The sequence below is a fragment of the Tamandua tetradactyla genome, chromosome 23 (assembly GCF_023851605.1).
Source record: "Tamandua tetradactyla isolate mTamTet1 chromosome 23, mTamTet1.pri, whole genome shotgun sequence".
NCBI classification, from domain to species: Eukaryota; Metazoa; Chordata; class Mammalia; order Pilosa; family Myrmecophagidae; genus Tamandua; species Tamandua tetradactyla.
In genome coordinates, this window is record NC_135349.1 from 5,585,839 (window position 1) to 5,607,048 (window position 21,210).

Below are 21,210 nucleotides of genomic sequence, written 5' to 3' on the forward strand. Positions count from 1 at the left end.
CCTCAATTTATTGATTTGGTTTTTGACGAGGTTTTCCATGTCTGTTTGTACATTCTCAATTAGTTGTTTCAGCTCTTGTATCTCATTTGAACTATTGGTTTGTTCCTTTGGGCCGTATCTTCAATTTTCCTGGTGTGATTTGTTATTTTTTGCAGGCGTCTAGACATTTAATTACCTTAATTAGTTTATTCTGGAGATTGCTTTCACTTCTCTTACCTAGGGTTTTCTTGCTAGATGAATTTGTTGTCTATCTGTTCTTTGGCCTTCAGTTCAGTTTTTTCTGGACCTCTAGCTTAGGTTTTGTTTAACAGAGGATAATTTTTCAGTTCTTGTTTCTTGCCCTGCTTGTATGGTACCTTTTCCCTCCCCACCCTTGGGAAGGTCTACGTAGGTATTATAGACTCCAGCCGGGTTTTCTAGGACTAAACTGGCTTCCTATCAGGGGGAAGGAGTCACCTGTGTCAGTTTTCCCTGACGGTGAGACCCAGCAGGTTAAAAGACTTTCCTGTGAAGTCTCTGGGCTCTGTTTTTCTTATCCTGCCCAGTATGTGGCGCTTGTTTGCCTGCAGGTCCCACCAGCAGATGATGTTGTTGCTCCTTTCAGTTTGGAAGGCTCTCCCTGCTGGGGGCTTGGTGGAGACGGAGGAGAGGTTGTAGGCTGGTTTTAAAGGCTTCAAATTGCCCAGCCCTGAGGTCTGAATTCCTTGAGAGAGGGATTCTGCCTGAGTTGGGCTCCACCCCTCCCCTGGGGAAGGCACAGGTGGGAGACAGCCCTGAAAGCAGCCCGTTTCTGCCTATGCCTGGGGTAGTTGCAGCCCGAGAAGTCCCGCCACTGAATCCAGAGGCTGCCAAGTCTCTGTAGAAACACAGCCACTAAAACTTCTGTTTCCTCCACCTTTCCTCTTTTTCTGTGAGCCCAATGAGGAAACTCCGCTTGACCAGGTTTAGAGGATCTTTCCTTTCCCTCTATGAAGCCACCTGTGGGGGAGGGGCGCCAGCCACCAGCTGCCAAGGCTTGGGGAACTCACGGTTTTGGGGAGGCTTGCAGCCGATCCAGCTGGTCCAGATTGGGGTACACTGTGTGTCAAGTCACTGACGTGGCTCTGGGAGCTGTTCTGTACTGTTTCTGGTTATTTAGTAGTTGTTCTGGGGGATGAACTAAAACGCGCACGTTGCTAAGCCGCCATCTTGACTCCGCCCTCCGATCATAAGATTCTATATTCTTTCTTTTTATTCTGAGTCAATTTAGCTAACAGTTTGTTAATTTTATTGGCCTTTTCAAAGAACCAAGTTTTGATTTCATTTATTGAACTTTTCAAAGAACCAACCTCTCTATTACTTTTCTTTTCTCTATTTCACTTATCTCTGTTCTTGTCTTCATTTCCTTCCTTCTGCTGGTTTCAGGTTCAGTTTACTCCTCTTTTTCTAGTTCCTAAGTGTGAGCCCTTTCTTAATGAAGCTGTTTATGGCTCTGAATTTCTCTCTGAGCACTGATTTTGCTGTATCCCTTAAGTTTTGATATGTTGTGTTTTGTTTTCATTTGTCTCAAGGTAATTTCTAATTTTTCTTGTGATTTTTTTCCTTTGGCCCATTGGCAGATTAAGAGTGTGTTCAATTTCGACATATTTGTGAGTTGTCTAGCTTTCCTGCTGTTATTTATTTCTAGCTTTATTCTGTTGTTGTTGGAAAAGATACCTCGTATGGCTTCAATCTTTAAAATTTATTCAAGACCCCTCACCTCTTTTGTTGTGAAAGTGCCCACATGTTCCTACTTTGCATGTGTACTTAATAAATTTTCTGCCTACTTACTCGATCTGTGCTATGTCCTTGAATTCTATCTTGCAGCATGGCCAAGAACCTAGAAATCTGAATTTGGCAACATATTTTGGCAGGCCAGCAGAGATACCTCGCTCTGACCATCTGGACTGGTAAGTCATGGCTATTGACCAGGAGCCTTGGCCGCATGCTTTCACTTTTTTCTTCTCACTTGGCTCATTATTATCCTCTCCTATGTACTCATACAATTTTGTGTCCCTAGGAGTCTCAAGTCTCTGACCTGGCTCCCCCAGGGCATAAACTTTGTCTACTCTGAGTTCTCTGGTTCCCTCCTCAGAGGTGGCAGGAGCCTGTCTCCATGCTATGAAGATGGACACTGCCCTTGAGACCTGACTGGGGACTTTTCCCGGTATCATGCAGATGTTGAGTGGCAGTCAAATCAAGTCCCCCCATCTCTCTCTCCTTGGCTTTCTGAGACTTCCCCACACTCTCTCCTGTCCTCCCTCCTGGGAACTCTACTGGATCCGTTCCTCTAGACCATCTTTGCCAGAGGTCCTCTCACCTCCTCCATGAGAGTCTCCTTTCTCTTCTGCCTGGTATTCAGTGCCTTCTGAGACATTCCATTTCTTTTATAACACAGGATTCTGGGCTAAGGATTCTTGTAGCAAACAAAGTGTTGTCTCTGACATTCTAGGGAGTTACCTCTAGTTTATGCCCATGGGAACTGAGTACTTTCCAGTGGGAGTGTCTCCCTCCAGACCTTGATTGTTTAGTCTCTGTTTAGACCCACTGCAGCCATAAAGCTTCGCTTCTTCTAGAGCATACCTGTTTTTAGCTCTCAGGAAACTAGAGGAAAAAGGTGTCCTGGAAATATCCAGTGACTTTACTCCCCCTCTTCCCAAGGCATTGGGCTGGTGGATAAATGGTGCGGAGGTTGAGTCCCTGGCCTTATGTTTGGAAGTCCCCTGGAAGTGTAGATATAGACATCTCTTAGGAAAGAGGCTGTCCAGGTTTTGAGTCTCTGACCCCTCAAGAGCACTGTCCTGAAATTTTTCCGGGCAAGGACAGGGTTCAAGTCCCTGACCAGGGTCTATAAGCTCCTCTATTTCTTTTTCCAGAGAAAATGGGAAATGCCAACAGTCAATACAGGCTAAAAGATGGGGAAGCATAGCCCTCCAGTGGGACTCTTAATGAAAATTCCATCCTCCAGTTTTTAAAAGACAAGGAAAGGAGTCAGAAATTCCCAAGACCAGATGTTTATGGCTCTCTATCAAGGCAAGGACCTCAGAGGGACATGTTGCCTGTGTTATGCTCAATGCCTCAATTTCCCCTAGAGGAGAAAATCTTCTTGAGGATCCAGTTTTAAACCAAAAAGTATCATATGGTCACCTGTTCGCTAGAAGGCATGAGACAATGGATCACCAACCAGCCAATTGTAATAAGCTAAGGTAGATCAATCAGGAGAAAGAAGAAACCCAGCCTTTTTCCAGGGGAGGTTAGCGGAAGCCCAAGAAGTATCCAATGGAAGCCTGGATTTCTGGGAAGGTCACATTTTTCTGGTTACTTATTTCATCAGCCAGTCTGCCCCTGATATTCAGGGAAAGCGGCAAAAGCTCTCCACGGACTTGCAAAATCCCACTAATGACCTATTAAAAACTGCCTTGTGGGGGATGCAAAGGTAGTTCAGTGATAGAATTCTCGCCTGCCATGCAGGAGACCTAGGTTCAATTCCTGGCTTCCCAAACACTTCCCAAACAAACAAACAAAGAAGCAAACAAACAATTGAAAAACAAAACAAACAAAAATTCAGCAAACGGTGCTGTAATAAGGGGATACACACCTGGAAAAAGAATGAAATGTGACCCTCACCATACGCATACAAAAACAAACAAACAAACATAACTGCCTTCTCTGTCTTTAGCAATCAAGAAGACTGAGAAGAAGGCGAAGGCAAAGTGAAGTAAGAAGACCAGAGAACAGGCTCAGCCTATTGCAGTTGCTCTTAAAAGTACCCTGTCCCCTTGAGATCACCCAAGATGTGGCTCCAGGCCTCAAGGGCCTTGCTTCAATTGTGGGCCAGAGGGCCCCTGGCAGAGAGAGTGCCAGAAGTCTTGAGACAACCCTTGACCTAGGACCCGCAAGGGCCACCAGCCTGGGCATATTGGGCCCAGGGACTACATCACCTCCCAAAGGAGGTGGATGGGACAACCCCTGAAGCCCTGCTTGTGGCAAGAGAAGGAGACTGAGGGTGCCCAAGTCTGCATATGGCTCTGCTGACTTCAAATCTGATTATCAACCTAGAGGAGCCTTGGGTGACACTCAATGTGGCAGGTAAGATTATTGATTTCTTGCTTAATACTAGAGTCATTTACTCTGACCTGATCTGCCACTCTGGACCTACCTCCACTTGGACTTGCCTCGTTATGGGAGTTAATGGTAAAAGTCAAAACTAGGACCTTCACTACCCCTCTCACTTGTAGGCTTGAGGACAACTGGTGTCCCATCGGTTTCTCATTGTCCCTGAATGCCCCACCCCCCTTCTAGGGACGGATCTTCTTCATTCCCTGGAGGCTGCCTTGAGCCTAGTAAACCCAGCTATTGTTTACTTCCTTGTTGGCCCCAAGGCATCCAAAGCCTATACGGGATGAAGGTACCCAGGGCCAGCCCACTAGTAGCCCGTGTCTGCATTCAGGTTCTCAGTACTAGAGCTAAAAAACATTTTTTTTTATCCCTCTCTCTTCACTCTGACTTTCAATACCTATATGCTTTTATATGTCAGGGACTTAATAAGATTCCCACCCTACTCACTTCGTGCTGCCACAAGGATTTTGAAAAAGTTTCCATATTGTGAAAAATGCCTTAGGAGCACACCATACTGACCTTCAGCTGCCTCAAAGCACAGTTTGGCAATATGCCAATTTTGTTTGTTGAAAGTAAATTGTTTGTTTATAATCATTGCTGACTATAAGCCCTGAATGGATATAGAAAGTTATGGAAAGTTTGGGAAAGTGAATTTTGTTTATTGCAATCAATACTGACTAAAATTTGATAAATCTGTCTAAAGGAGTATAGTTTTGCCCTAAATAAAATGGCTGGCTTTAAAATATAAGAAAAGACCTGAATAAATATTTTTTCTCTCGGGTAAAATAATGTAGATTGTTAGTCTGCTCTTAAGGAAAGATTATTAAGATTATTAAAAGCTTTTCTTAACCATCTGAGTGCTCTGTCTAGAAGATAAAGATTTTATATCATATCAGAAAATCCTTGTTGATGTTTATGTTGATCTTCTCGTCCTCTATTTCAAAAGACAAGTCCTCTCACTCTTAAAGGAAAACTGGTATAAAGGATTTGTTCTTTCACCTCATAAAAGTGAGGTGCTAAGATAGTTTAATATATTACAGAGGAAGTGTTTAGGAAGTATTACAATAATTAAAAGAGATTTTTCTATCCTTCTGTTAGCTGAATTTGCACAGGTGAAATTTTATTCTTGTATTTAGAGATTGTATAAAATTCCTAAAATTTGACAATGTTCCCACTGTCCATATTATATCTGATAGTGATTTCTGTAATATTAGATGTTATTAGTCATGGTTTTAGTTAATTCTTAGAAAAGTTACAGATCAGAAAAACAACCAAATTTACTAATCAGTTATGCTACTTTGCTCCAAGATTTCTCTAAAAGTTTATGTGGTTTAAGTCAGAACTTTCATCTTCAACTAAAAGGACTTTAAAGGAGAAGCAAGGCAAGTATACAATTTATGTTCTACCTGTTAATTAACAAAACCCTAGTAAGTGTATATAAGGTAAAACAAGACAAAACTTCTGGTATGGTTTGTGATTGATGGCCCCAAAAAGACAACTGTCAAATGTCTTTATTTCTGAAAATAGTTTCATTAACCAAGGGACAAGGAGAGCAGGATATGCAATAGTCAGGCTGACTAGAGTGAAGACAAAGCTTGCCCCCAGGGACTTTAGCTCAAAAAGCAGAACTAATTGACCTCATCTGAGCTTCAGAACTAAGAAAAGGGAAAAGGCTTTGCCTTCCTGGTCCTGCATACTCACACAGCAGTGTGTAAAAAGCAAGACTTTTTCCCAATTAAACACCACCAAGAGATACTTAATATTTTAAATCCATAGTCTTACTGACAAAAATAGATGTAATTCATTGCCCTGGCCATCAAAGAGAAAATATTAATGTCTCTTGAAGGAATAACTGAGCCAACATGGCAGCTAAAGCCACAGCCCAATCAGTTGCCCCATTCCTGCACCCTTTAACTTGCCACATGCACACTCTTATTCCCCATTTGAGTAGAACGAGCTGCCCAGCTAAGATTTACTTTTGAACCTCAAGGATGGTCATTTCCCTTTGCTCCAGTCTCTCTTGGCTAATGAGGCACTCTTTTTTTCTTTTAATTTTAAAAATATTTTTATTGATAAATCTTCACACAGATACATTCCATACATGGTGTACAATCAATGGCTCACAGTATCAGCACATAGTTCTATATTCATCACCATGATCGTTTTTTAGAACATTTGCATCATTCCAGAAAAAGAAAAAAAAAAAACTCATGTATCCCATACCCCTTGCCCCTCCTTCTCATTGAAGTGTTTCCATCTACCCAGTTTATTTTATCCTTTGTCCCCCCTATTATCTATTTATATTTTATTCTTTTTTTTTTTTTACTCATCTGTCCCTACCTGGGATAAAAACAGCAACAGACACAAGGTTTTCACAAACCCACAGAAAATACACACCAATATTTTTTAAGAACACCAATTCTCAAAACCACTTATCTCTCCAACTACCGTATTCTCTTTCTCCAACAAAAATTTTCACAGCCACAACATCTGTGTCCTTTTTCTTATCACTCATTCATTTCTCAACACATTGCAATCTGATTTAACCTTCTCTTGTTCTCTGAAACTGTACATAGCAAAGTCGCCAACAACGGCAATATTGCCAAATCCAATGAGGCACTCGTATCTTCCTCTTGCTATTGATTGGTCCCTGCATGTTTAAGCTTCTCACCGAGTTTATTTCTTGCAGACTTGAAACCTTTCACCTAAGCTAATGCTGAAGAAGCAAGGATTTTCAGGTGTTACAACCACCCCCCCCCCCCCAGACTTTTACAAGGTGAAATGAGATAATCAGAAAGTTCTATCCTGTCAGGTAGGGCCTACACCCCCTGACAAGCAGGAAGTTGCTACAAAAGACATACTCGTCCCTCAGGAACCTTTAAGATTAAGGGACTAGAACTTTCTTAGGGGGAAGTTAAGGAAGCTAGAACAGGCACTTGAGAGGGGAGAGAAGATACCATGAAGGAGCCAGAATACAATATACCAGAAATGGTTTGGGTTTTGCAATGGGGGTTTATTAGTTTACAAATATACAGTTCTAAGGCCATGAAAATGTCTGAATTAAGGCATCAAGAGGAAGATACCTTATCTGAGGAAAAGCTGCTGGCATCTGGGGTTCCTTTGTCACATGAGAAGGCATATGGTTGGCATCTGCTGGTTTTTTGCTCCTGGGTTCCACTGCTTTCAGCTTCTGATTCTAGTGTTTTTTTCTCTCAGCTCCTGTGAGTCCTTCTTACATCTCTGGGCATTTCTTCTTCTTCTTCTTCTTCTTTAATATAGCATTTACAATGAATTATTTGAAATAATTTCAAATGTATACAGGAAAGTTGTAAAAATATAATACAAAACCCATTCCAATATCCTCTCACCCATATACACAGGTCCACAAGTATTTAACATTTTGACACATTTGCTGTATCATTCTAACCATTTACGTATTTATTTTCTAAACATTTGAGTGTAAGTGGTATATATCATGCTTTTTTTTTAGAAGAGGAGAGACCATTTACTGAGCACCTACTATATACTAATTTTTTTATAATCATTCCGGTCTACATATAAAATCAGTAATTCACAATATCATCACATAGTTGCATATTCATCATCATGATCGTTTCTTAGAACATTTGCATCAATTCAGAAAAAAGAAATAAAAGGACAACAAAAAAATTCATACATACCATATCCTTTACCCCTCCCTTTCATTGATCACTAGCATTTCAATCTAAATTTACTTTAACATTTGTTCCCCCTATTATTTATTTTTATTCCGTGTGTTTTACTCTTTTGTTGTTAAGGTAGATAAAAGGAGCATCAGACACAAGGATTTCACAATCACACAGTCACATTGTGAAAGCTGTATCATTATACAATCATCTTCAAGAAACATGGCTACAGGAACATAGCTGTACATTTTCAGGCAGTTCCCTCCAGCCTCTCCATTACATCTTGACTACAAGGTGATATCTATTTAATGAGTAAGAATAACCTCCAGGATAACCTCTAGAGTCTGGAATCTCTCAGCCATTGACACCTTATTTTGTCTCATTTCACTCTTTTCCCTTTCGGTCGAGAAGGTTTTCTCAATCCCTTGGTGCTGAGTCTCAGCTCATTCTAGGATTTCTGTCCCACATTGCCAGGAAGGTCCACACCCCTGGGAGTCATGTCCCATATAGAGAGGGGGAGGGCAGCGAGTTTGCTTGTTTTGTTGGCTGGAGAGAGAGGCAACATCTGAGCAACAAAAGAGGTTCTCTTGGGAGTGACTCATAGGCCTAATTTTAAGTAGGCTTGATCTATCCTTTCATATGAACAAACCCCAAGATTGAGGGCTCAGCCTATTGCTTTGGTTGTCCCCATTGCTTGTGAGGATATCAGGAATTCTCCACTTGGGGTGGGGCATTTCTTTTTTTTTTTTTTTTTTTTTTTTTTTTTTTTAAGACAGAGAGAAGGAAGGAAGGATAGAAGGAAGGAAGGAAGGAAGAAAGGGAAACATTTTTAAACATTTTCTTGTTTTATTGTATTCTGTTTCTCCGTTTTTGTTACATGGGCTGGGGCCGGGAATCGAACCGAGGTCCTCCGGCATAGCAGGCAAGCACTTTGCCCGCTGAGCCACCGCGGCCCGCCCCAGGGGCATTTCTTTTTAATATCTCTCTCTCTCTCTCTCTCTCTCTCTCTCTCTCTCTCTCTCTCTCTCTCTCTCTCTCTCTCTCTCTCTCTCTCTCTCTCTCTCTCTCTCTCTCTCTCTCTCTCTCTCTCTCTCTCTCTCTCTCTCTCTCTCTCTCTCTCTCTCTCTCTCTCTCTCTCTCTCTCTCTCTCTCTCTCTCTCTCTCTCTCTCTCTCTCTCTCTCTCTCTCTCTCTCGGTGTTCTACCTTTTATGCTTTCATAAAGGGCTTTAGTAAAGGGTTAAGACCCACCTTGAAATTGGGTGGGTTATATCCCAATTGAACCCAAAGTTCCCACCCACATAGGTCTACACCACAGGGATGGATTAAAAGAATATGGCCTTTTCTGGGGTACATAACAGCTTCAAACAACCACAGAGTCCTTAAGCAAGGACAGTTAATCAAGGTCAGGAGGGCCTGTCCTGCACAGACACCCTGCCTGGGAGCCACCCACCTACACAAAACACCCTGTGGCTGCTGACCCATCCAAGTGAACTGTCTACTACAAGATACCGCCCTGGAGAGAAAGCAGGGGAGAGGGGAGAGTCCCAGACAAGAAAGGGGGAGGGGGAATAAGTAAAGCTAAGCAATAAAAACAGATTGTCCCAACATTGCGAGGCCTCGCACCCCTCACCATTTCTTTGCAAGAGTGCTAGCATGTTCCTTCTCTGCATGCATACTTAACAAATTTTCTGCCTGCTTACTCAAAAAAAAAAAAGATTAAAGCTTGTTTTGTGGCCTGTAGTCTGTTCTGGAGAATGATCCTCATGCATTTGAGAAGAATGTGTATTTTGGAGCTGTTGTTGGGTAGAAATATCTACATATGTCTGTTAGATCTAATTAGTTTTTAGAATTGTTAAAATCCTCTAATCCTTATTGTACATCTCTCAGATTGTTCCATCCAATATTGTAAGTGGAGAGTCGAAGCCAATAACTATTATTGAACTATCTCTCCCTTCAATTCTGCAAAATTTGCATCACATATTTTGGGGCTCTGTTGTTTATGTTTATGATTATTATATCTTCTTGATTTATTGAAACTTTTATCACTATATAATGTCCTTCTTTGCCTCTTATAATTTTTTTTAACTTAAAATATAGTCTGTCTGACAATAATATAGCTGCCCATCTCTTTTTTGGTTACTATTTTCATGGAATATCTTTTGCTACTCTTAATTTCAACAACTTTGTGTCTTTGTATCTAAAGTGAGTTTCACTGGTCCTAAGGGAAAGAAAACCAATAAACACACCCTCACCAAATAGAAAATCCAAACCTCCCCTTAACTCTTGTCCCTGTCCCCATTATTTACCCCTGGTATTACTGTGGTATTGTTGCTGTTTTCCTGTTAAACATAGCCCATAGCATGAATAACAGTTTTCCCACTATACCCCAAACTTACACACTCTTTTTACAAGATTCATACCTTTGCAGTAGTTCATGCAATAACTTATTTATAATTGCAGTGTTAATTGGTGGGACACATGGGTCTATACAACTCCTTTCCATCATGTTCACCTTCAGTATGATAAAATTACTTATAGAACCAATAGTGAAATGCCTTCATTTCTATCTATTCTCTGTCATTTAAGTTCAACCTCATTAGCTAACTGTTCACCCATCTCTAGCTTCCATCTATTTCTAGGTCCCTTATTCTGTATTATAAGTCTCTGATTTTACCTCTACCATGATTATAAAAGTGGAATCAAACAGTATCTATCCTTTTGTATCTGCCTTATTTCACTCAGCTTTATGTCCTCAGGACTCATCTATCTTGTCACGTGCTTTAGAACATCATTTCATCTTATGCTACATAGTATTCCATCATACACACACACACACATACATATATATGTGTGTATGTATATATATATATGTGTGTGTGTGTGTGTATATATATATATGTGTGTGTGTGTGTGTGTATATATATATGTGTGTGTGTGTGTATATATATATGTGTGTGTGTGTATATATATATACACCACATTTTGTTGATCCACTCGTCTGTTGACAGGCACTTCGATGGTTTCCATCTTTAGGCAATTGTGAATAATGCTGCTATGAACACCGATGTGCAAAGTCTGTTTGTGTCACTGCTTTCAGCTCTTCTGGGTATATACAGGGTGGGATCTTTTGACTAGATTATTTCCATGGCGATATGACCCACCAATTCAAGGTGGATCTTAATTAGTTTACTGGAGTCCTTAAAGGACTGGACACAGAGAACAGACACAGATGTTTGGAGATGCAGACAGAAATATTCCAGGTGCTAAGCAAGGACTCACAGAAATAGCCAGAACCTGAAGACAGCCAAAGGAAGCTTAGAGATGAAGTTCAGAGTTCTCCCTAGAGAAGCTAAGTGAGGGCCCACAGATGCTTGAAGAAAGCTACTGGAATCAGAAGTAAAACTAATGAACCAGGAGCAAGGACCTCAGATGCCAGCCATGTGCCTTCCCAACTGACAGCAGTGACCTGGGTGCTAGCTGCCTTTCCTCTGAGAGGTATCATCTTGTTGGTGCCTTAATTTGGACATTTTCAGGGCCTTAGAACGGTAAACTTGTAACCATAAATACCCTTTATAAAAGCCAAACCATTTCTGGTATATTGCATTCTGGCAACTTTAGCAAACTGAAACAGCAACTTAGTTGCAGTAGTATACAAACACTCTGTTTCTGTCCTCTTCATCCACCTCCTTTATATTGTGATTGTCTTAGATACATCTGAATACATCGTATGCACATTCACATAAATTTATAACTATTGTTTTATGCATTTTCCTTTTAAGTCATACAGGGAAAAAGCAATAAGACAAAAGTACAATAAAACTGGTAAAAAATGTACAAATAAACTGGTTTATATATTTATCCATGTGGCTATCTTTCCCAGTGTTCTTTTTTTAAATGTGGTTTTGAATTACAGTCTAATGTCCTTTCATTTCATCCTGAATAAAGATAGCATTTCTTGTCATGCAGATTTGATAGTAATAAAGTAGACCTGTTTTACTGGGAATGCCTCAGTTTCTCCTTTATTTTTGAAGTTTATCCTGCTTAGAAATGTATTGAGCTTCTTAGTTGTGTAAGATTCATGTGTTTCATCAGATTTGTGAAGTTTTGGTCATTATTTCTTCGAAAAATTTTCTACCTCTTTCTCTCTTCTCCTTCTAGGACTCCCATGATGCATATTTTGGTACACTTGATGGTGTCCCACAGGTACCTCAGGTTCTATTCATTTTTCTTCATTATTTTTTCAAACTGGGTAATTTCACTTGACCTCTCTTCAAGCTCACTGATTCTTTCTTCCACCTGCTGAAATCTCCCCTTGAACTCCTCTAGTGAGTTTTTAATGTGAGCTATTGTATTTTTGAGCTCCAGAATTTCTATTTGGTTCCTTTTTATATTTTCTATCCCTTTATTAACATTCTCTATTTTTCATATACCATTCTCCTGATTTCCTTTAGTTCTTTGTCCATGTTTCCTTTAGCTCATTGAGCGTATGTGAGTTGACTTAATGTCTTTGACTATAATTCCGATTACACTTCATCAGGGATAGTTTCTGTCAGATTAAATTTTTTCTTTTGAATGAGCTATATGTTCCTGTTTTATTATATGCTTTGTAATTTTTTGTTAATAACTGGATAGTTTGAGTATTATAACATAGTAATTATAGAAATCAGACTCTCCCCCTGTGCTGGTTTGAAAGGATGTATGTACCCTAGAAAAGCCATGTTTTAATCCTAATCCCATTTTGTAAAGGCAACCGTTTTTTCTAATCCCTGTTCAGTACTGTGTGTTTGAAACTGTAATGAGATCATCTCCCTGGAGATGTGATTCGATCAAGAGTGGTTGTTAAGCTGGATTAGGCAGAGACATGTCCACCCATTCGTGTGGGTCTCGATTAGTTTACCGGAATCCTGTAAAAGAGAACGACAAAAGAGAAAGTCAGGAAATTCAGAGAGAGCAGAGAATGCTGCAGCACCGCGAAGCAGAGAGTCCATCAACCAGTGCTTTGGAGATGAAGAAGGAAAATACCTCCCGGGGAGCTTCATGAAACAGGAAGCCAGGAGAGAAAGCTAGCAGATGACGCCATGCTCACCATGTGCCCTTCCAGCCAAGAGAGAAACCCTGAACTTCATTAGCTTTCTTGAACCAGAGTATCTTTCCCTGGATGCCTTTGAGTGGACATTTCTATAGACTTGTTTTAATTGGGACATTTTTTTGGCCTTAGAACTGTAAACTAGCAACTTATTAAATCCCCCTTTTTAAAAGCCACTCCATTTCAGGTATATTGCATTCTGGCAGCTAGCAAAATAGAACACCCCCTCATCAGGGATGGCTTTTTTTTGCTTATTGAGGGCTGCAGACATCTGTTTGTATAGTGACTTTTCCAAACTATTTTTACAAAGACTGTATTTGTAGTAAAGGGCAGTCTCAGCACAACCTGCCACCTTTCCCTGGACCCATAAATACATACTGTGCTCAAGACCAGTGTGTCAGCCTGGCAAGATAAAATGCAAAGCCCAATAGATAAGAGGACTGCCAGTATGTTCCTTCCCCCCGTGTTCTAGTTTGCAAGCTACCAGAATACGATATACCAGAAACGGCTTTTAAAAGGGGGAATTTAATACATTGCTAGTTTACAGTTCTAAGGCTGTGAAAATGTCCAAATTAAAGCAATACCATAGAAATGTCTAATCTAAGGCATCCAGGGAAAGATACCTTGGTTCAAGACTGATGATGTTCAGGGTTTCTCTCTCAAACCAAAAGGCACATGGCAAACACGGCATCATCTGCTAGCTTTCTCTCCAAACTTCTTGTTTCATGAAGCTGTCCCGGGGGTGTTTTCCTTCTTCAACTCCAAAGGTTCCTGGTTGAATGGACTGTCGTGATCCTTGTGGCTCTCTCCAAAATTTTTCCTTTTTTTAAGGATTCCAGTAAACTAATCAAGACCCACCTGGAATGAGTGGAGTCACATCTCCCTCTAATCCAAGGTTAACACCCACAATTGGGTGAGTCACATCTTTGTGGAAATAACATAATCAAGTTTCTAACCTAAAATACTGAATAGGCATTAAAATAAATACCTCCACGAGATGCATCAGGATTAAAACATGGCTTTTCTAGGGTACATAATCCTTTCAAACCAGCACACCCTATTACCCAGAGCATATATAAACATTCACTGGAGACAGCCTGACTCTGATGGGCATGTTTTGTGACATCCAGCTCACACCCCAGTGGTATATCTGTTCTGGTGGGAAAGGAACAGGGTTCCTCCATTGTAGTAGCACATGAACACAAGAGAGGGATGCCATGGGTAGAACATCTCTTGTGTTGGTGACAAATTGCAACCTGCTGGCTACGATAAGCCGACATCCGTTAGTGAAGCTGGCCTTGTTCTGACTCTTCTCTTTGTGAGTGAAATGTCTTTCCACCAGAGCCTGTGGGAAAGCTTTTGCTGGCCACCCTGACACCTCTATTGGAGAGGGTTCACATCTCTTTAGGTGTCTCTCTTCCTGATCAGTAGTATTCCTTGGTGCATGTGGTCATTGAGTTTCTGTTCTATTATCTCTGCCATCAGCCTGTGATCTGACAGAGATTTCCTTAAATGTTTGCCAAAAAGAAGTGCACCCCTCTTTAAATCTTTTAATAAATGCTGCAGTTTAAGGGGGCTGATGCAAAGGCAAGCATCTGTACAGGTCCTCAGGGAACTGCCAGACCTACCAAAACATGCAATCCCCAATTTTTTGGAGGACAAGGTCCATACTGTCCATCATGGTACCAGCCAGCTTCTCTAGGACTTTGTTTTGCATTATTTCTAATTATCAAAACAATGTGAAGGATGAGGCAGGTCACACTATTATGTCCATTTTACAGGAATGGAAATTAGGGCATATTGAGAGTTGAGTAATTTCTGCAAAATCATTTCTCTAAAAATAAAAAAAATCATTTCTCTAGCAAATGGCACTTTGAACCAAAGTACTTTAATGCCATGGCCTGCACTTTTTTCTTATTAAATAAAAATTTATTGTGGTAACAAATACAATATAACATTTCCCATTTAACCACTTTCAAGTGTACAATTCAGTGATATTGATTACATTCACAGTGCTGTGCCACCATCACCACCATCCATTATACTTATTGGCTTTTAATAATGACTTCTGCTGAATACTATGTTGTCTTCCTGTATGAGTCTATTTTGAGACTCTCTCTAGTCTATGCCTTTGGTCTATTTATCGCTTCCTGAATCAAAACCACACCCTCTTAACTAAATAGCACTTTAGAATGAGCTGTGATTTTTTTTGTTTAGTATTCTCTTCCTTGTTTTAGTTATTTTAAAAATTCTTTCCTATTCTTGGCCTCTTTTCCTCTCATATAGTTATTGATGTCAGCTTGTCACATTTAATGAAAAACCTTGTTTTTTATTGGAACTGTATTGTATTATAGAATTTGGGGACAAATAAGACTTACAATACTAAGTCTTCCCCTTTCATGAACTGGAAAATGGTTTATGGCTCCATTTATTTAAATATTCTTTTAATCTTTCAGGAAAGTGCTACATTTTTCTTCATTAAGGTCTTTTGCATCTTTTATTAGATTTTTTTGGTTAGGTACCATATTCTGGTATTTCCAAACATATTTCTAGATAATGTGTTTATATTGTTCATTCTTAAATATTCTCCATTTACAGTAGATGGGGATTTAGACCCTTCATGTGTCATTTGACTACATAGAGAATTCTGGGTGCATATTTTTTTTAAACGTTTTTTTTTTTCTTTTTAATATTTTTACTGACAAGTCTTCACACACACACAGTCCTTACATGGTGTACAATCAGTGGCTCACAATATCATCGCATAGTTGTGTATTCATCTTCAGAGTCATTTTTAGAACATTTGCATCACTCCAGAAAAAAAAAGAAATAAAAAGAAAAAAGGAAAAAATTCATGCATCTCATACCCCTTACCCCTCCGCCTTATTGACCATTAGTGTTTCTATCTACCCAATTTATTTTACCCCTCATTCCCCCTATTATTTATTTTTATCCTTACATTTCTACTCATCTGTCCATACCTTGGATAAAAGAAGCATCAAATACAAGGTTTTCACAATTGCACATTCACATTATAAAAGCTATATTGTTATACAATCATCTTCAAGAATCAAGGCTACTGGAACACAGCTCAACAGTTTCAGGTACTTCCCTTCAGCCAGTCCAATATACCATAAACTAAAAAGGGATATCTATATAATGCATAAGAACAACCTCCAGGATAACTTCTTGACTCTATTTTTAGCCACTGAAACTAAATTTTGCCTCATTTCTTTCTTCCCCATTTTGGTCAAGAAGCCTTTCTCAATCCCATGATGCCAGGTCCCGGCTCATCCTGGGAGTTCTGTCCCACGTTGCTGGGAGATTTACACCCCTGGGAGTGGGGTGGGGTGGGGGGTGGGGTGGAGGGAAGTGAGTTCACCTGCCAAGTTGGCTTAGAGAGAGGGAGGACACATCTGAGCTCAAAAGAGTTTTAAACATTTTTTTTATGAAATATAACATATACAAAAAGTAAAAAATAATTTTAAAAAGCAATCACTTTCAGAGTACATTTTAACAAGTACTTACAGAACCAATTTCAGATATGGTATGGGTTACCATTCCACAAATTCAGTTTTTACCTTCTAGCTGCTCCAAAACACGGGTGGCCAAAAGAAACATCAATACAGTGATTTAGCAGTCATACTCGTCTCCTCACAGATTTTTGAAGACTTTGTCCCGTTGTTTTATGTAGCCTGTGAAATAGCTGATATTTGATTTTCAACCCTTTCCCCCCAGCTCAGATCCATAGCTTTTGTTTTTCCCTTTTCTAGCATCCTTATTTTTTAAGTTTTATTTTAAAAGCTGCAAACCTACAGAAAAGCCAAAAGAATGATGCAATGAAGACTCCCATATATCCTTGACCTGGGCCCACCAACTGTGTATATTTTAACTCATTTGCTCTAAGTTTTTAGAGTAATACAAGCTTTTTTCTTTTGCTGAGTATTTGAGAGTAAATTGCACATATGATTATTATTTTTCACAAAAATCCGTAATATATATTTTTTCACATAACACGCTTTTTGAAATTTTTATTTCAGTACAAATATATAGCCCAAAACTCCCCCTTTTAACCACACTCAGATATTTAATTCAGTACTGTTAATTACATTCACAATTACCATCACCATTATCCATTATAACTTTTCTGTCACCCCAAACACAAATTCTGAACCAATTAAGCATGAACTCCCCATTCCCTCCCCCCTCCCCCATCCTTGATAACCTGCATTTTAGTTTCTGACTCTATGAGTTTGCTTATTCTAATTATTTCATATCAGTGAGATCCTACAATATTTGTTCTTTTGTGTCTAGCTTATTTCACTCAGCATGATGTTTTCAAGGTCTATCCACGCTGCCACTAGTATCAAGACTTCATTCCTTTTTATAGCTGAATAATATTCTATTGGGTATATGTATTAGTCAGGGTTCTCTAGAGGAACAGAACCAACAGAAGATATCTGTAAATATGAGATTTCTAAAGATGTTTCATGCAACCATAGCAATGAAAGAGTTCAAAATCTGTAGGGCAGGCCATGAAGCTGGTGGCTCCAATGAAGAGACCCTGTTGACAAACTCAACAGCAGAGGCTCACTGACTGAAGGAGCAATGAAGTGGGCTCTCTTCTCTCTCAAAAAGTCTTCTGCTGATTGGATTATCCTGTTGGTGGTAGACATACCTTAGTGGATCACAGATGTAATCAGCTACAGATACAATAAACTGACTGATGATTTAATACATCTGCCTTCTGGATTATCAACCAGCCATGACATAGCCTTACAGCTAGGGTCAGGCCAGTGTTTTGCTGACCAGACCACTGGGCATCATCACTTGGGCCAGTTGACACCAGAACCCAACCATCACAGTGTATCTATCACATTTTGCTTATCATTAACTGGTTGATGGACACTTCAGTTGCTTCCAACTTTTGGCAATTGTGACTAATGCTGCTATGAACCACAATGTGAAAATATCTGAGATAGGAATGAGGGCGTGGGAAATAGATCTGCAGGGAAATCATGTCCTGGACCGAAAGACAGGTATCGGTTGGGTTTCCATAGTTGTAGCAGATCGTGTTTTCCAAGATGGCCACCACAAGATCTCCTGTCCTACATGCTCTTCCTACATTGTAACATCGATATTCCTCTTGGTGAGACATGAGATCTATGTTCCCTACTACTGGTTTTGATTGAAGTGATGACCGGGGTCTATCTGGCATCTCTTGGCAGTCTCATTCTTGGAGCCTAGTCACCGTATTTGGAAGAAACTCAAGGTACATGAAAAAGCCACAGATAGGTGTTCTGACCGACAGCCCAGCTGAGGTCCCAACTAACAGCATCAACTGCCCGAAGCCTTCAAGACGTCAACTGCCTGAATGCTTCGAGACGACAGCAGCCCTTGTTCTGATCTGACCACAAAAACACGAGAGACCCCAAGTGAAAACCTCATTCCTGACCCCGGTCAATTCCCAGAAATGTGAGAGAGGGTAATAAGTGACTGTCATTGTTTTAGGACACTAAGTTTTGGGATCGTTGTGTTATGGAACAAACAAAGGTGAAAGAACAGGAAGGCACAGGGCATGGTGGGGGAATATCTACCAGCTGGGGTTCTTGGGTTGTAGGCAATGGAAAGCTACTTGGGATTAAGAAAAAAATAAAAACAAAAAGAGAAGACATGACTCAGAATAATATGCTAGGTAGCTCAGAGAATCAAAGGAAAAGCAAAGGAAAAATTGACAGGAACCAGAACTACTCTGGGACCATTAAGGATATTCTTTTCTGGGTAGGGGCTCACAGCAATTGAGCACCACCCGCTTTAGGAGCCTGGTGCATTCCTGGTGTGGGGGAAGGAGACTCTTACTGGTGTGGTTAGATCATCAGCCCACCCACTGGGGAAACAGAATGGGCCCAGTGACTCACAGCTCCCCCCAAACCACAAGGAACAAGGCAGAGGAATTCCCCTCCCCAACAGAATGGGAAGCTGTGGCCGGGGCAAGCAAAACTAAAAGACATTCATTGTGTTCATTAGGATTAGATTCTGGTGGAAATAATAGAAACCTAAAAATGACAGCAGCTTAAACAAGATCAAAGTTTATTTCTCTTGCATGTAAAAGTCCAGAGGTAAATCATTCATGGCTAGTACAAATCACTTATAATTGCAGTCTTAGGGCCCAGTAGACATAAAGGTCTAAAACTTCAAGTGCTGACTTGACATTCTTTGAGCCTCACAGGGCCCCCAAAGACCTAATGGTGAGTTCCCCTGTTCTCACCAGATATGCCTCTCTCCAGCAGGAAATGCTTCCCACCCGGATAGTCCCTGTGCTGGTTTGCAAGCTGCCGGAATGCGATATACCAGAACTGGAATAGCTTTTACGAAAGGGGAATTGAATAAGTTATAAGTTTACAGTTCTAGGGAAGTGAAAGTGTCCAAATTAAGGCACCAACAAGACACTATCTTTACTCAAGAAGGCTGATACTATCCGGAACAGCTTGGTCAGCTGGGAAGGCGCGTGGCTGGCATCTGCTGGGTCCTTGTTCCCGTACTCTTGCTTTCAGCCTCTGTTCCTGTAGGGGTTCCTCACTTTGCTTTGCCAAAGCTGGCTTTCATCTCTTGACTTCCTTTGGCTCTCTCCAGGTTCTGACTTGCTTAACATCTCATGAGAAGGCATATGGCAATGTGTGCTGGGCTCCAAGGATCGCCAAACATTCATGTCTCTGCCCTGTCGGTGCTGTCATTTCTGTTGTTTCTGACTCTCACCAAAATGTTTCCTCTTTTGAAGGATTCCAGTAATTTAATCAAGACCCACCTGGAATGGGTGGAGTCACATCTCCACCTAATCAAAGGTCACATCCACAATTGGGCGTGCCACATCTTTGTGGTGATAATTTAATCAGTTTCTGCCCTACAATATCTGAATCAGGATTTAAAAAACCAGCTGCTCCCACAAGAACGGATCAGGATTAAAACATGGCTTTTCTGGGGTACATAATACTTTCAAACCAGCACAGCCCTCCTAATTGCCTGACTATCTGCACTGGACTGGGTCCTCTCTAACACATTTCATTTCTCTGTCAGCCACCAAAATTATTCAAACGAGACAACTGCATCCTCCCGCAGCCACCAAGGGGGCATCTTACCCTCTCATTACTACAAAGACCACAAACCCTGTGGCTCAATCTGCTTCCAAGGGCAAACTTTGGTGGCCCTGCCTGGATTGTGCCATCCTGTTCCCCTGGGCTGTGAATTTCTGGGATCCAGGCTGCCGACAGGAGTGACATCAGCAAGGTGGCAGAGTGAGAGGCTGCAGTGGTCTGCACCCCACAGCAACATTGGAGAATCAGGAGAAACTAGCAGAACCAGCTTTCTCAGGGTGAGCCGAACAGTAAAGAAGATTGCAGTAACTGGGTGAGTGCTGAAGCAAGAAAAAGGCAACTTAAAAGCTGTTGGAAATGCTCATGGTGACTTACTGGCCTTCCCTCCCCAGACAGATGCAGTGCCAGGCCACATTCTCAGTCAGGCCCCTGGGCACAAGTTCTGGAGGAACCAAAATAACCCTTACATGCGTACAGAGGTGCATCCCCATTAGGGAATCCCCTGATACCGTGTCAAACTTTAGGGACACCCAAATCAGTAGGTTTATCTATAAAGAGAACTGTTTCCTTATCAACTACTTGCTTACCCTGAAATACAGTTCACACAGGTCAATTAGGATAAATGCTTCATTCTCATTTTTTTTTTTTGACAACAAGTTTTATTTAAGAGTTCAAATGAATTCTATAACAATAAAACTGAAGGAAAAAAAAAAAAAACCAAAACACCCCAAACCAGTTTTGTTACTTTCCATGGATGGCAGCTGTTAGTAGAATGCAAGCTTTACAGCTACCTATGTGATACATCAGTTTGCAATTTGTTCCCTTCCCAAAAGTTTAACTCTGATAGGAGGTTGGTCTCATAGTCTGTTGGATCTTTTTTGGGATGTCCCTTAGCTAGGATAGTATCTTCGGACAAAAAGAACAAAGACCCTGGTGGCAAGCCAAGTGTCCCATCACTCCACTGGAGGGAAAATGACCTCTCTAAGCTCTGCTCGCCTGCCAGGTGGAGACAGCAGGAACTCTTGTTTTTGCTACCCAAAGGCTCCCTCTCGCAGCCATGGCTACTTTACCCCATCATCCTCAGATCCACTAAGGGAGCTTCTAGCCAAATAAAGCCATCTGTGATGCTGGGGCTCTGGGCTTGGCTGAAACATCCTCTTAGTGCTTTGTTGCAAACTGGTCATTGCCAGGTGCCCAGATTGGACCTCTGTTTAAATGGGGGATTTCAAG

General features: G+C 40.8%; 1 long non-coding RNA gene across 1 annotated transcript in view; it reads left to right on the plus strand.

The window, feature by feature from the left end:
• LOC143666947 (uncharacterized) overlaps positions 1–4,651 on the plus strand; it is a 28,337-nt gene extending 23,686 nt beyond the window's left edge. Inside the window, exons 2-3 of the long non-coding RNA XR_013167786.1 lie at positions 1,846–1,928; positions 3,698–4,651. This is a non-coding gene — a long non-coding RNA (uncharacterized LOC143666947). The remainder of the gene's footprint in view (positions 1–1,845; positions 1,929–3,697) is intronic.
• Positions 4,652–21,210: the final 16,559 nt, after the last annotated feature.